The following is a 13,643-nucleotide window of genomic DNA, read 5'->3' as shown; positions in this document are numbered from 1 at the left end:
GAGATTATAATCTCAAAGTTAGTTAAAATTTTCAAAACAAGTTTGAAAAGAGCGAAACAAAGAAGAACAATCTTCCTTCGAAATATATTCGAAAATTGCCAACGAGATTATAATCTCAAAATTATAGTAAAAGAAGAGTGAAAGAAAGAGACGATCTTCCTTCGAAATAAAATTGCCAACGAGATTATAATCTCAAAATTATAGAAAGAAGAGTGAAAGAAAGAGACGACCTTTCTTCGAAATAAAATTGCCAACGAGATTATAAAGTTAGTTAAAATTTTCGAAAACGTCTTGAAAAGAGTGAAAGAAAGAGACGATCTTCCTTCGAAATAAAATTGTCAGATTATAATCTCAAAATTATAGTGAAAGAAGAGTGAAAGAAAGAGACGATCTTCCTTGAAAATAAAATTGCCAACGAGATTATAATCTCAAAGTTAGTTAAAATTTTCAAAACAAGTTTGAAAAGAATGAAACAAAGAAAGACAATCTTCCTTCGAAATAAAATTGCCAACGAGATTATAATCTCAAAATTATAGAAAGAAGAGTGAAAGAAAGAGACGATCTTCCTTCGAAATAAAATTGTCAGATTATAATCTCAAAATTATAGTGAAAGAAGAGTGAAAGAAAGAGACGATCTTCCTTGAAAATAAAATTGCCAACGAGATTATAATCTCAAAGTTAGTTAAAATTTTCAAAACAAGTTTGAAAAGAGCGAAACAAAGAAGAACAATCTTCCTTCGAAATATATTCGAAAATTGCCAACGAGATTATAATCTCAAAATTATAGTAAAAGAAGAGTGAAAGAAAGAGACGATCTTCCTTGGAAATAAAATTGCCAACGAGATTATAATCTCAAAGTTAGTTAAAATTTTCGAAAAGATCTGGAAAAGAATGAAAGAAAAAGAGAGAGAGAGAGAGGAAAACTCGATCGAGTAAACATCTCGATCGAAGACGAGCGACGTTTAACTCGTTGCGCAATACGTGGTCGTCGTCGAATACGCGATCGAAACGTCGGAAAGGCCGTGAAAACGAATCACCGATACGAGCGTTGCGCGCTGTAGCCAGTTATATTAATTATACGGCGGAGAGGAGCAGCGAGTCGGAAGAGCAGAGAGCACGGTAGCAACGAGAGGAGACGCGTCATCATCATCCTCCTCTGGTTCTCCATCCGGCTGGCGCCTTCACCCGCCATGTCCGCATGTAAATTAATAAACGACCGATCTCGGCCAACGAGGGAACGGAGAGAATATATATATATATATATAGAGAGAGAGAGAGAGAAAGAATCGTGGTTGATCGTCACTGTCCTTGGCACGTTTTCTTTTAAGGATCGGCCACGTTCTGAAAAAGTACCGTTTCTTCCACGAAATCGCAATCTCGACATCGTTTCATCGTTGTCCTTCTCTCCACTTTTCTCTCTATTTTTTCAAACTATTTTCCATCTCTCTCTCTCTCTCTCTCGCTTTTTCTCTCCTCCAATCGAATATCGTTAGACTTTGCTCCTCGGATGTTTTCCTATTTCTAGTTTTTCTTCCTTCTTTTCACGTGTAAACACCAGCTTCCTGTTTGTCGTTCCGATTACGCAAATACGATACGTTTCGTTTCAATTCCAATACGTTTTCTTTTTTTTTTTCAAAGAATTATTACATATTCGAACCCAGCGTAGGAAAGTAATATTATATTTCGGGGCGAGAGAGAGAGTCGAGAAAAGCGCGAGAACGATGTCGAAAATTTGGAGGAATAAGAGGAGTCCACGGAGCCCAACGTGGAAGGAGTTTCGATCGAATTTTTTCTCCCCGATAGTCGATATGAGAGCCACTGTCCACTGGTGGCTGACAGGATGTGGGAGGCGAATGTCAAGGCTAAACACACTCGTCGTAACCCCCTCCCTCTCCCCGCCCGTCCCCTCTCCCCACCCCGCCCCTCCCCTCCTTCCCCCCTCGACTCTCCTCCTCCACATCTCATCCGATTCTGTTTGCACTCCGATTTTCGCCGACGTTCTTTTTTAACGTGCGTTTTTCGTTCCCTTCTCCTCCGTTCCTTCTCTTTCCCCCCCCCCCTCCCCTCCTCTCTCCCGCCTCCCCTCCCCCCATCTTTGCTCGTCCCAAGGCAAGGCAGAACCCGCAGAAAATAATTCTTAACCAAGGACCCAAGGGGCTTCGTTGTTACGTTCCTGCGGGCCCCTCCTCCTCCTCCTCCTCCCCCTCGTTTTCACAAAGAATTCATAAGAATCGTGCGCGGTACGTACGCTCTCTCCCTCTCTCTCTCTCTCTCTCTCGAGATTTATCGTTATCGCGTGCGAACATCGTAGACGCCAATTAGACGAGGCTTACGCCTATACGCTTTGGTACTCTTTGTCCGGATCCTCTGCTCAGAAAACAGAGCGAGGAGTTTTTTTCTTTTTCTTTTTCGAGCTTACGAGCGAGAGAACGTTGCGACAGAACGAGTCCGCACGTTTCTCCTTCGCGATTTATCGCGCGAACGTGCAAAGAACAGGTTATGTACGCACGGTTTAGAGAGAATTTTAGAGGATTTTAAAGAGCGCTCGTTGGGAATTTCGATCTAGTTTTTCGATAAACAAGTGTAGAGATTCGAGATAGAGTTTTTTTTCCTTCGAGGCGAGGGGAATTGATACGCGCGATGGAAATTTTGGAGAGCGTCGAATTTTCGATCTAATTTTCGATGGTTCGAGTGTTAAAGCGTGTAAAGATAGAGATTCCGTGGAGTTTATGGTATTTCCGTAGCTTCGTCCTCTCGTCTCGAGGCGAAAATTTACGATCGTTGATTAAGAAGGATTAAGGTTCGAATATAATGGGAGAGGGGAGGGGGGAAATATAGCTGTCGAGTGAGTCAGACGGATGACCCAGTATTCGGGAAGAAGAAAAGTTGGAGAGAGGAAGAATTTCAAAGTTGGAGGACACAGTGTGAAAACGAAAGGCAATAATTACCTAGTGGCGCAAACGAGGGACAGCGGTAATTATGGGGTCTGGGATAATGGGTCGTCATGGAAACCCTCTGTGGATAACTTTCTCGCTGCATTTCTTTCCCCCCTCTCCTCCCGCCTCCCCACCCTGTCTCCGCTTGGAACGAACACGGTCGACGTTGGTCGGTGTTGGAAATTGGTCTAATAAACGTAGCCGCGCTTGACGCGCCTCTAACGGTACTCGCGCAACAAAAACCGAACAGAAGAAGAGGAGCAGGAGAAGAAGAAGAGAGGAAAAAGGGAGACTTATTTATCGCGGCTAAGAAATCTCGTTTTCGTTGCGTGATTGCCCTCCATTCTCTTCGAAGAATCGGGCAATGTTAATCGTTTTCACCTTATCCCGATCAATTATTTAACCTAACCGATTAACCAAATTTATCGTTGAACGAAGAAGAGCAGCCGCTACTCGTACTTTTTAAAATATTCGAAATACCTCGACTTTTCAGTGTCGGAGAATTAACCAATAAAAGGATTTAAAATCGTTGGTAATATTATCAACATATTGTTTCGCACGTACAGCGAGTAAAAAAATTTCGCTTTCCTTCCTTTGTTTCCTTCTTTTTAACGCGTTTAAATTAAAGATGTAACGGATGGAAGATTAAAAAATATATATCGAATAACAGGGATTAAGATTAAGAGCGTTGATTGCATCGCGTGAAAGTTTTCGTTCGGGGCACTCTGTATTTAAACGATACAAAAGATGGAAGTTAAAATCACGGATGCGGCGCGGTATAAAAGTTGATTGGAGTTACGCAACGCTAAAGTTCTTCCTGCTTGGAAGAAAGTGAAACGGATGCCGCCCACGGATGGCGCGTCGAACCTTAAGCCTCGTTCAGAGCTCGTTCGAGTTTACCTGCGACTACTGACACTTTCGTCGCCTCTTTCGTTCTTCCCTTTATTTCAATCAAGCCGGGAAAAATTCTTCCCACCCGAATAAAATTTCTACGTAGGGAAGGGCGTAGAATTTAATAGGACATCGTCTCTGCCGAGTCCCCTGTGCACGTTGTAAATTCGACCAAGGGCGTGGTGGTGGTGGACGGCGGTCGACGGTGGCGCTACGGCCAGATATTAAATTACGTTTAATAACATTCAGAAGTTGTAAGGCCGCCACGGGAATAGGGCGAAAGCGATTATCCTTTGTGTAGGGGAGCCTCCCCCCTCCTCCCACGTTATGTTAATTGCACACGTGCACGGCGCATGTGTGCGCGCTTGTGCGTGTGTTGGCGCATCGGTGAGAATACGCCTCGACTTTTTTTCATTAATTAAGAGCGCCAAATGCCTTCAACTCCGTTGACATCGTCATTTTTCAGACGCGCTTTCTTTCTTTTCCCTTTTTCTCACGTTAGTCTCGGCGTGAATTAATTTGCACGCCCCGTTATATCCTTTTAACAATCTTTAATAACAAGAGAATAAGAAACGTTTGGAGGAGTTTGGAGAGAGAAATTTTGGTCGGAAATTTATCTTCACTCGATATCTCGGAGTGGAAAAATTCAGTGTATCGGTTGGTTCGCTAAGTCGAGGATAAGAATCGTTTACCTTTTCAACCATAAATCCTCTTAAATAAGACGGTACGGCGTAACGACGTTGTAATGACACGGTAGCCTTTCACGAAAGATTATGGATTTAACTGCATAACAGTACTCGATCGTTGCCCATTTGTCAATCGAGCAAACTCATCTTTTCCCGTTCCAACGAAAATACTTTCCAAATGTGTTTCGCATAAATCCTTGTCTTTTTTTTTTTAATGAGACTTTTAAAATCTCTCTCTCTCTCTCTCGCAACGAGTGAAAGAAAACAAGATAAGAAGGCGAACGATCCAGACTAATCTGGGCAAAATGGTTGCCCGAAGAGTCCATTAAGGGGAATCCTCAATGGCCGATCGCTTTAGCGGTAATGCGACGCTTTCTTGCATTCGAGCCGGATTAAGGCCGCATCCGCGTAACTTTTAACCAGGCGATCAGCGCTGATGAGGGTTCGGAAAGGGCCCATTAACCCGGGTTTTCAGTTTCCGCGATAGACAACGTTGTACATGTTTCTCGAAAATTTTACGATTTTACGGTACGATAAAAATATATATATATACTTTTTTTTTCATTTTAATACAACGAAGCGCTTAAAAATACTTTTCACCGGATATTCCTTTTATTATTATTCCGTTTTGGCGCGGACAATAATCGAGGAGAATATATCTCGAACGAATATTCGAAATGCTGCTCGCCCATACAGAGAGGAAAAGAGTGGCACGAACTGAAATGGTAAGAGCTTTGAGAACGAGTAGGTTAAAGTGTTAATGCCGTATGATTGCCGTCGAGGCTCCGGCCCGACGGGGAATAAGTAGCTTTCCTGCGTTAAACCAGCCATGCGCTCTACCGGGTGGCGAAAAAATCCACCGTCGATTATATTTCCCCCCCTCCCTCCCTTCTCGTCCCCAAAGGGGGGAAAATATGGAAGCACACAGGAATGAAAAGGACGTACGGTATTCGATCTAACGCGTTTACACGGATTCGTTTAATTGGAAAAAAGTGATCGCTTCGTGTACACATTTTCTTCGGTTTTTACTGTCGGTTTCAACTCGTATCGCCGCGCACGCGTGGCGCTATCTCGCGGGAGAGATTAACTCGTGAATAAACGACGCGGATTAAAGTTGATTCGCGTTAATCGTTTTGCAAGAGAGTGTGAAATATTTATATATGGTATTACGGAAAGCGTGTGGAAAGTTCTAGAGATCTCGAGTTAAGTTGCGAGACGCGAGTCTGCGCGATACGTGCGCTGTGTGCATCCGAAGGTCCTGGCTTTCCAATCCCTCTACCGACAAACGAGAGGACACGTCCATCCTGTCGTCGTACTCCACCGATACCGGAATCGCAATTTTAATCTTTTCCAATCTTGGCCTTCGAGGGCATCCAACGTCGAGGATTGTTGTCTTCTTAACGAGACGGAGGCGGTTCTAACTAATTCTGAAAATTTTTCCAATATACGATCGACGAATAATTTACGAATTTTCAGAACTTGAAATCGGACATTTTTCTCTACCGATTATTATTCAAATTTATTAGACATCCTTCGAGGATATCTAATATCACAAGGATCGTCCTCGAAACAGAATTTTAAATAACTCACAAAAAGCCACATAGATCGAAGTTAAACTTTGCAATCGGAGAGCGATTCGATTTATCTTTCGGTTTAGATCTTTAGATTAGATAACGATCGATAAATAATTTCACGCGTTAAACAAAACTCTTTTCTACAAATTCTTTGAAACTGAATTATAAGATATTACGATCGACCGTTCGTCTTCTCTTCGAAGTCGATCAGAGGAGGGAAAATTTACAACAGACTCGAGCACAATTTCTTATTCGAGATGTGTTACGAATTATTATCGTGGCGGAAAGAAACGGAATTTCGACCATTTCTACTTATTTTTCAGCGGGTTGGAGGAGAGTGGTATAAATAGAAGCGATGGAGTTATCGATAAGCGAAGCTCTCGAGGAGCGGACCTCGGCGTTTGTTCGACGGTCAACGTGCGTGCGGCCCCTGCCAGTCTGGGCGTCGGGACGCCCGGCGCCACGTCTCTACGCCCCTGCACCCTCGACACCCGCGGCCCCTCGTAAATCCAGGAGCGGACCGCGCCGCCGCCTCTCCCTCGTTTTCGCCCGCTTTATCGCCGCTCGGGGATCGTCAACGATCCTGTAATTTCCTTTCCTCTTTTTCTCCTTTCTTTTCTCTTTCTTCGTCGTCGTCCACGCAATCCTCCCCATCTCTTCTCGCGCGACTTCTTCTGCAGCTTTCGGGAACGAGTTTCACGGGCGATTTATCTCTGTGGAATATTTACGGAGCCGTTATTCGTGGCCAGAATTGTTTCGATCTGTGAAGAAATTTCGTTGAAATTTTATTAATTTGTAGATAGAATTGTTTGTAAAAAGAAAAGAAATGAATTGAATTTTATTTGTATGGAATTTAGCAAGAAGTATTTATGCACTATAAAATATAAAAATCGGTGAGAGGAGTTTCTATTTTTCTCGAAAAGTTTTGTAAGCAGTTTTTCGTTGGAACTTCGTCTATTCACAGAATTGTTTGGATTTGTAAGAGAGAAAAAAAGTAATCGATTTTTATACACGTGAAAGAATAACGAAACTCTCTGTTTGAAAGTTTTACAATTTATTTTTATACCATTTGCAGATAGAATTATCTAGATTTGTAAAAGGACAAAGTAATTGATTTTATACATTCGAAAAGTTTTGTAAGCAACTTCGTCTATTCAGAATTATAAAAGATTTATAAAAGAATAAAGTAATTGATTTTTACACGTTTGACAAAACTCCCTATTTCTCTCGGTTTCGCGAGCAACTTTTCTTCGTCTATTATTAGAATTATTCAGAATGGAGAGGGGAAAAAGTGATCGATTTTGATACGTTCGGTAAATAAGAAAGAAAGGAGGACAAAATTGTGCGCGTTGGGGCGAAAGAGAAAGAAAAAGAAATGGGAGGCGGACAGGAAAATTCGGGGAATCGCGCGAGAATTGTCTGGGACGGAGAGGCGAGTCCGGCGAGTCGAGGTTGGAAAACAAAAGGGGCGAGAGAGCATCGAAAGGGGGGTACGCCGCGACGCGGTGGGGTCGCTCGATTTCCGTCCTCTCCCCCGTTTGCATGGCCGAGGGGCATGGGATCGATAAAGTTTCGAGGGTTCACACACCGTTCCCCCTGTTGTCTCGACCCCGGAATTACGAATTCTTAAGCCGGCGTATCCGTTTGCGATCGAAATAAACTAGACGAAGAAATTCCCCGATCAATTTTTTCCTTCTTTTCGCCCTCCGTGGCACGGACAACTTGCCTCCGTCGATTTCACACGTGTGTTAAAATTTCGAATGAAGTCTTTCTTCAAAATCGATCCTGTAGCTATCTATTTCTACTGTTATAATTTTGCTGGATACAACGATTGATTCTTAACTTCGTTTTTTTGGTGAAAAATAAATTATTCCTATTCGAAACTGGTGGAAAATAGAATTTGACGATTGAGGGATCGAGTATTTGAATCATATGCAGACAGGTGTGCACACAGTGTGGGAGTAGATAAGGACAAACGTGGAAATTTAAATATATATTATATATATAGCAGATATTTATCCCAGGTACAATATAGGAATAGAATAGAGATAAAATATATATATACCAGATATTTATCCTAGATACAATTCAGAAATAGAATAAGGATAAAATATATATATATCAGATATTTATCCCAGTGCAAGAGTAGAATAAGGATAAACGTGGAAATTTAAAAATATATGCATATATCAGATATTTATCCTAGGTACAATATAGGTAGAATAAAGATAATATATATATATACATCAGATCATATTTATTCCAAGTATAGGAATAGAATAAGAATAATACCAGTTGCAATACAGAAGTAGAATAAGGATATATATATATATATAACAGATATTTATCTCAGTACAGGAGTAGAATAAGGATAAACGTGGAAATTTAAAAATATATATATATCAGATATTTATCTCAAGTATAGGAATAGAATAATATATATATATATACATCAGATATTTATCCTAGGTACAATTCAGAAATAGAATAAGGATAAAATATATATATATCAGATATTTATCCCAGGTATAGAAATAGAATAAGGATAATATATATATATATATATATTTATACCAAGATATTTATTCCAAATATAGAAATAGAATAAGAATAATATGTACCAAGTACTGTATACAGTACAGAATTAGAATAAAATATACATATAACAGATATTTATCTCAGTACAGGAGTAGAATAAGGATAATATATATATATATATATATATATATATCAGATATTTATCCCAGGTACAGTACAGGAATAGAATAAGGATAATATATATATCAGATATTTATCTCAAGTATAGGAATAGAATAATATATATATATTCACCAGATATTTATCCCAGTTACAATACAAAAGTAGAATAAGGATAGAATATATATATATACCAAATATTTATCCCATATACAGTACAGAAATAGAATAAGGATAATATATATATATATACCAAATATTTATCCCATATACAGTACAGAAATAGAATAAGGATAATATATACTAGATATTTATCCAAGTTACAATACAGAAATAGAATAAGAATAAAATATATACTAGACATTTGTCCCAGTACAGAAGCAAAATAAACATGGAAATTTAAAAAAATATATATATATCAGATATTTATCCCAGGTACAGTACAGGAATAGAATAAGGATAATATATATATATACATATATATATATACATCAGATATTATTCCAGATATAATACAGGAATAGAATAAGGATAATATATACCAGATATTTATCCCAGTTACAATACAGAAGTAGAACAAGAATAAAATAAATACACCAGACATTTATCCCGATACAGAAGTAAAATAAACGTAATAAAAATAAATTTAAAAAATATATATACACCAAATATTTATTCCAGATGCATGAGTAGAATAAGAATAAACGTGGAAATCTAAAAATATATTTGCATGTACGTATGGTGTCTCGACGAATTGGCGAATATTTGGTCGGTTGATGGCCGGATTTGGGTGGAGGGTGTTGTTTATTCCGACCCCTCTCGGTTCACCCTAGAACGTGCTCGGCGGGGGGCCGAGGAGAATCGAGAACCGACAATGCGGACGACGATGAAAATTTCAACCCCTCCCCGTCGCACGCGCCGATATCACTTTTATTCCCAGTGTCCCGACGATAAATTGCCCGCCCTCCTCCGCCGATAGGGGTGGATAGGCTAGCAGAGATAGCGCGCCAGTGTTTGGAAACAGAGGGGAGGGTAGAAAGTCGCGGAGCGGACTTGTTTTTCCTTGGATGGAAAGGGTGGAAAGGAGTGTTTGGCAAGAGATGAGGCGTGATGGTGTTGTGTCACCTCGAAATCGAAAGAATCTTATCGATCGAGGGATTAGTTAAAAAATCTCGAACAAAGTTTAGATTATTTTCTTTGTTAAAAATATTTGGATGATATTTTATTCGTAAGTAATATCGTAAGTTGCAATTAATTCTTTCCTTTTTCTTGTCTCGTTTCGAAAAAAAATTGACAGTGAATTCTCGAGAGAAAATCTCTCTCTTCTTTCTTTAAACTTGTACAGAGTTTATTAAGAAGAATCAGTTAAAAATTTCGAATACTTATTCATTAGCTGTTGTATCTTTCCTTGTCTTCCTCGTTTCGAAAACAATTGAGAGTGAATTCTCGAGAGAAAATCTCTCTTTTCTTTTTTTAAACTTGTATAGAGTTTACTAAGAAGAATCAATTAAAAATTTCGAATACTTATTCGTTAGTTATATCTTTCCTTGTCTTCCTCGTTTCGAAAACAATTGAATTTTCGATTCTCGAAAGAAAATCTCTCTCTTTCTTTTCTTTCGCTTAAACTTGCACAGAGTTTATTAAGAAGAATCAGTTAAAAATTTCGAATACTTATTCATTAGCTGTTAGTTATATCTTTCCTTGTCTTCCTCGTTTCGAAAACAATAAATTTTCTATTCTCGAGAGAAAATTACTAGTTAAAAATTTCGAATGAACTTAAATATTATTACCTGTTATAATTCATACGTTTTCCGTGTGTAATCTCGCCTACAATTATTTCCAATTATTATCACGTTTCGAATTAATTATGGCGAGAATATTCTTAAACGTTCCTTCGAAATATCGATTAATCTTCCTCGTCGAAATTAAGATTAACTACTTCGATTTCATGGAAGAGACCCACCAACGTCGACTTAATTTCCTTCGCAGAATCGATACTTCCGCTTCTTCTTTTCCTTCTCCTTCCTCCATTTTCTCGATACGACAAACGTCTTTTCGTAGAGAAACCCCCGAAAGACGAAAAGAGAGAAAGAAAGAAAGAGAGATAGGAAGAAAGCAAGGCTCGTGTGTCGATGGATTATCCGAAAGGTGGTTGTCGGAAAGGGGAGGGGGAAGGGTAGTCTTGCAGGCGCCGTCTGGACTTTCACCCCCTCCGAAACACGAGCACATACGTGGAACAAGCGTGGTGGAAAGGCGCGAAACGGATGGAGCTCGATTTGAACTCGTACGTCACCCTCGTAAATGGAAATTGAATGGAAATTACAACGGTACTCCCACTTTTTTTCGATACTCCCTTCGTTTTAAGTACTTTGTTCGAGAAAAGAGAGAGTCTTATATTTATTTTTATTCAAAGATTTTGAAAGAGGAATGCTTTTTCTCTCTCCGTTTTCGATACTTTGTCCAAGAAAACGAGACATATGTGTATATTTTTTGATCCAAAGAGTTTGAAAGAAGAACGTTTTTCGGTATTTTGTCCAAGAAACGAATCATATGTGTATATTTTTTGATCCAAAGAGTTTGAAAGAAGAACGTTTTTCGGTATTTTGTCCAAGAAAACGAGATATATGTGTATATATTTTTTAATCCAAAGAGTTTGAAAGAAAGAAGAATGTTTTTTCCCGTTTTCGGTATTTTGTCCAAAAAAACGAGAAGAAGAGAGATGAAAGAGTAACAGAAATAAAGCCACATTTTTCTTTCTCCGTTTTCGGTATTTTGTCCAAGAAAACGAGCTACATATTTTATATATATATATATTTTTTAATCCAAAGAGTTTGAAAGAAGCGAGAAGAAATAAAGCCACATTTTTCTTCCTCCGTTTTTGGTACTTTGTTCGAGAAAACGAGGCATACATATATTTTAATCCAAAGAGTTTGAAAGAAGAGTCCAAGAAAACGAGCTACATATTTTTATATATATATTTTTTTAAAAAAAAAATTGAAAGAAGAATGTTGAAAGAGTAACAAGAATAAAATAAACGAGTATTTTTCTTTCTCCATTTTTGGTACTTTGTTCGAGAAAACGGGTTATATATATATAAATTTTTAATCTAAAAAATTCGAAAAAAGAAGAATCGAAAGAGTAGCAGAAATAAAGGCACGATCAAACTGTCTCGAAAATAGACAAAGAGAGAAGGAAATTACAATATAAGACGATACAAGCACTTTTCATCTTTCGTTTTCGATACTTTGTTCGAGAAAACGAGCCATACATATATTTTAATCCAAAGAGAAAGAAGAGTCCAAGAAAACGAGCTATATATTTTTTTTTTTAAAAAATTTGAAAGAAGAATGTTGAAAGAGTAACAAGAATAAAATACACGAGTATTTTATTTCTTTCTCCATTTTTGGTACTTTGTTCGAGAAAACGAGCTTTAAAACTATCTTCAATTAAAGAAATTACTTTAATTTACTTTTAAATTCTCTTTCATATTTATATTAAAATAAATATTCCAAAAATTAAATTTATTGAAACTCATCTAAATCTTGAATATACTACATTTTGATTTGAATTATTATTGTCTAAAATATCTCTAACTCAAATTTATTCAATCCAGTTAAAACAACAATACATAAATAAAAACTCAAGTATTTCTTATCGTGGATTATTATCAAATTAATCGACAAGTTTCTCTAATTAGATATAAAAAGCCGCCATATTATTTAATTTTAATGGTTCTACATTTAATGGCTTAATAAATTTATTTATCTTTTCATAGTAGAGTATCTAATCCTAGTTTTTTACTAAACTTTTTAATTTCTACCATCATAAATTATAATTATTAATGATCAATTCTAAATTTCACTCCAAATCTTATATATTTAATTATAAATTTTTTTTTTAATATAAATTTTATTAGAACTAATTAATTTATAAATCGAGTTTAACCGCTATTGCTGGCACTCATATTTATCTTTACTAGAATTAATTCCCGAATTAAATTTTCATTCATTGTTTCAGAATTATCTATTAAATAAAATCTTTTATTTTTAATAATTTTATATTTTATATATAACGTCATTAATACAATTAATTTTAAAACCGTAATATAATTTATTTAATAAGTCAATTTTTATAATAATTTTTTCCACTTATTATTCATATTTTTTAATATATAATCTATAATATTAATATATACTTTTATATAAAAGAGTTTGAAAGAAGAGAGTTCGAAAGAGTAACAGCAATAAAGCCATACGAGCAGATACTTTGTCCAAGAAAACGAGTTACATACTTTTATAATCCAAAGAGTTGAAAAAAGAAGAATCGAAAGAGTAGCAGGAATAAAGAGTTCAAACTTCTCGAAAACTTCTCGAAAACGGACAAAGAGAGAAGGAAATCGCAATATAAGACGATACACGATCACTTTTCCTCTTCCGTTTTCGATATTTCTTTCGAGAGTTTTATATATATATATTTTAATTTAAAGCTCCATCGAAAGAAGAATCGAAAAATATCGAGAGTTTTATATATATATATATATTTTAATTTAAAGCTCCATCGAAAGAAGAATCGAAAAATATCGAGAATTTTATATATATATATTTTAATTTAAAGCTCCATCGAAAGAAGAATCGAAAAATATCGAGAGTTTTATATATATATATATATTTTAATTTAAAGCTTCCTCGAAAGAAGAATCGAAAGAGTAAATAAAAGGGACGACTGAATGTAAATCAAACCGTCTCGAGAACAGCGGCCGAAGAGAGGATCGATCGATCCGGGCAATATTTTTCCCGGCTCTGCGTTGCGGAAACTTTCACGCGCGACTTGCAGATTTATTTCTCGAACCGTGATTCACT

This window comes from Apis cerana, linkage group LG9, assembly GCF_029169275.1.
Source record: "Apis cerana isolate GH-2021 linkage group LG9, AcerK_1.0, whole genome shotgun sequence".
NCBI lineage: Eukaryota > Metazoa > Arthropoda > Insecta > Hymenoptera > Apidae > Apis > Apis cerana.
This window is presented reverse-complemented; position numbering follows the sequence as displayed.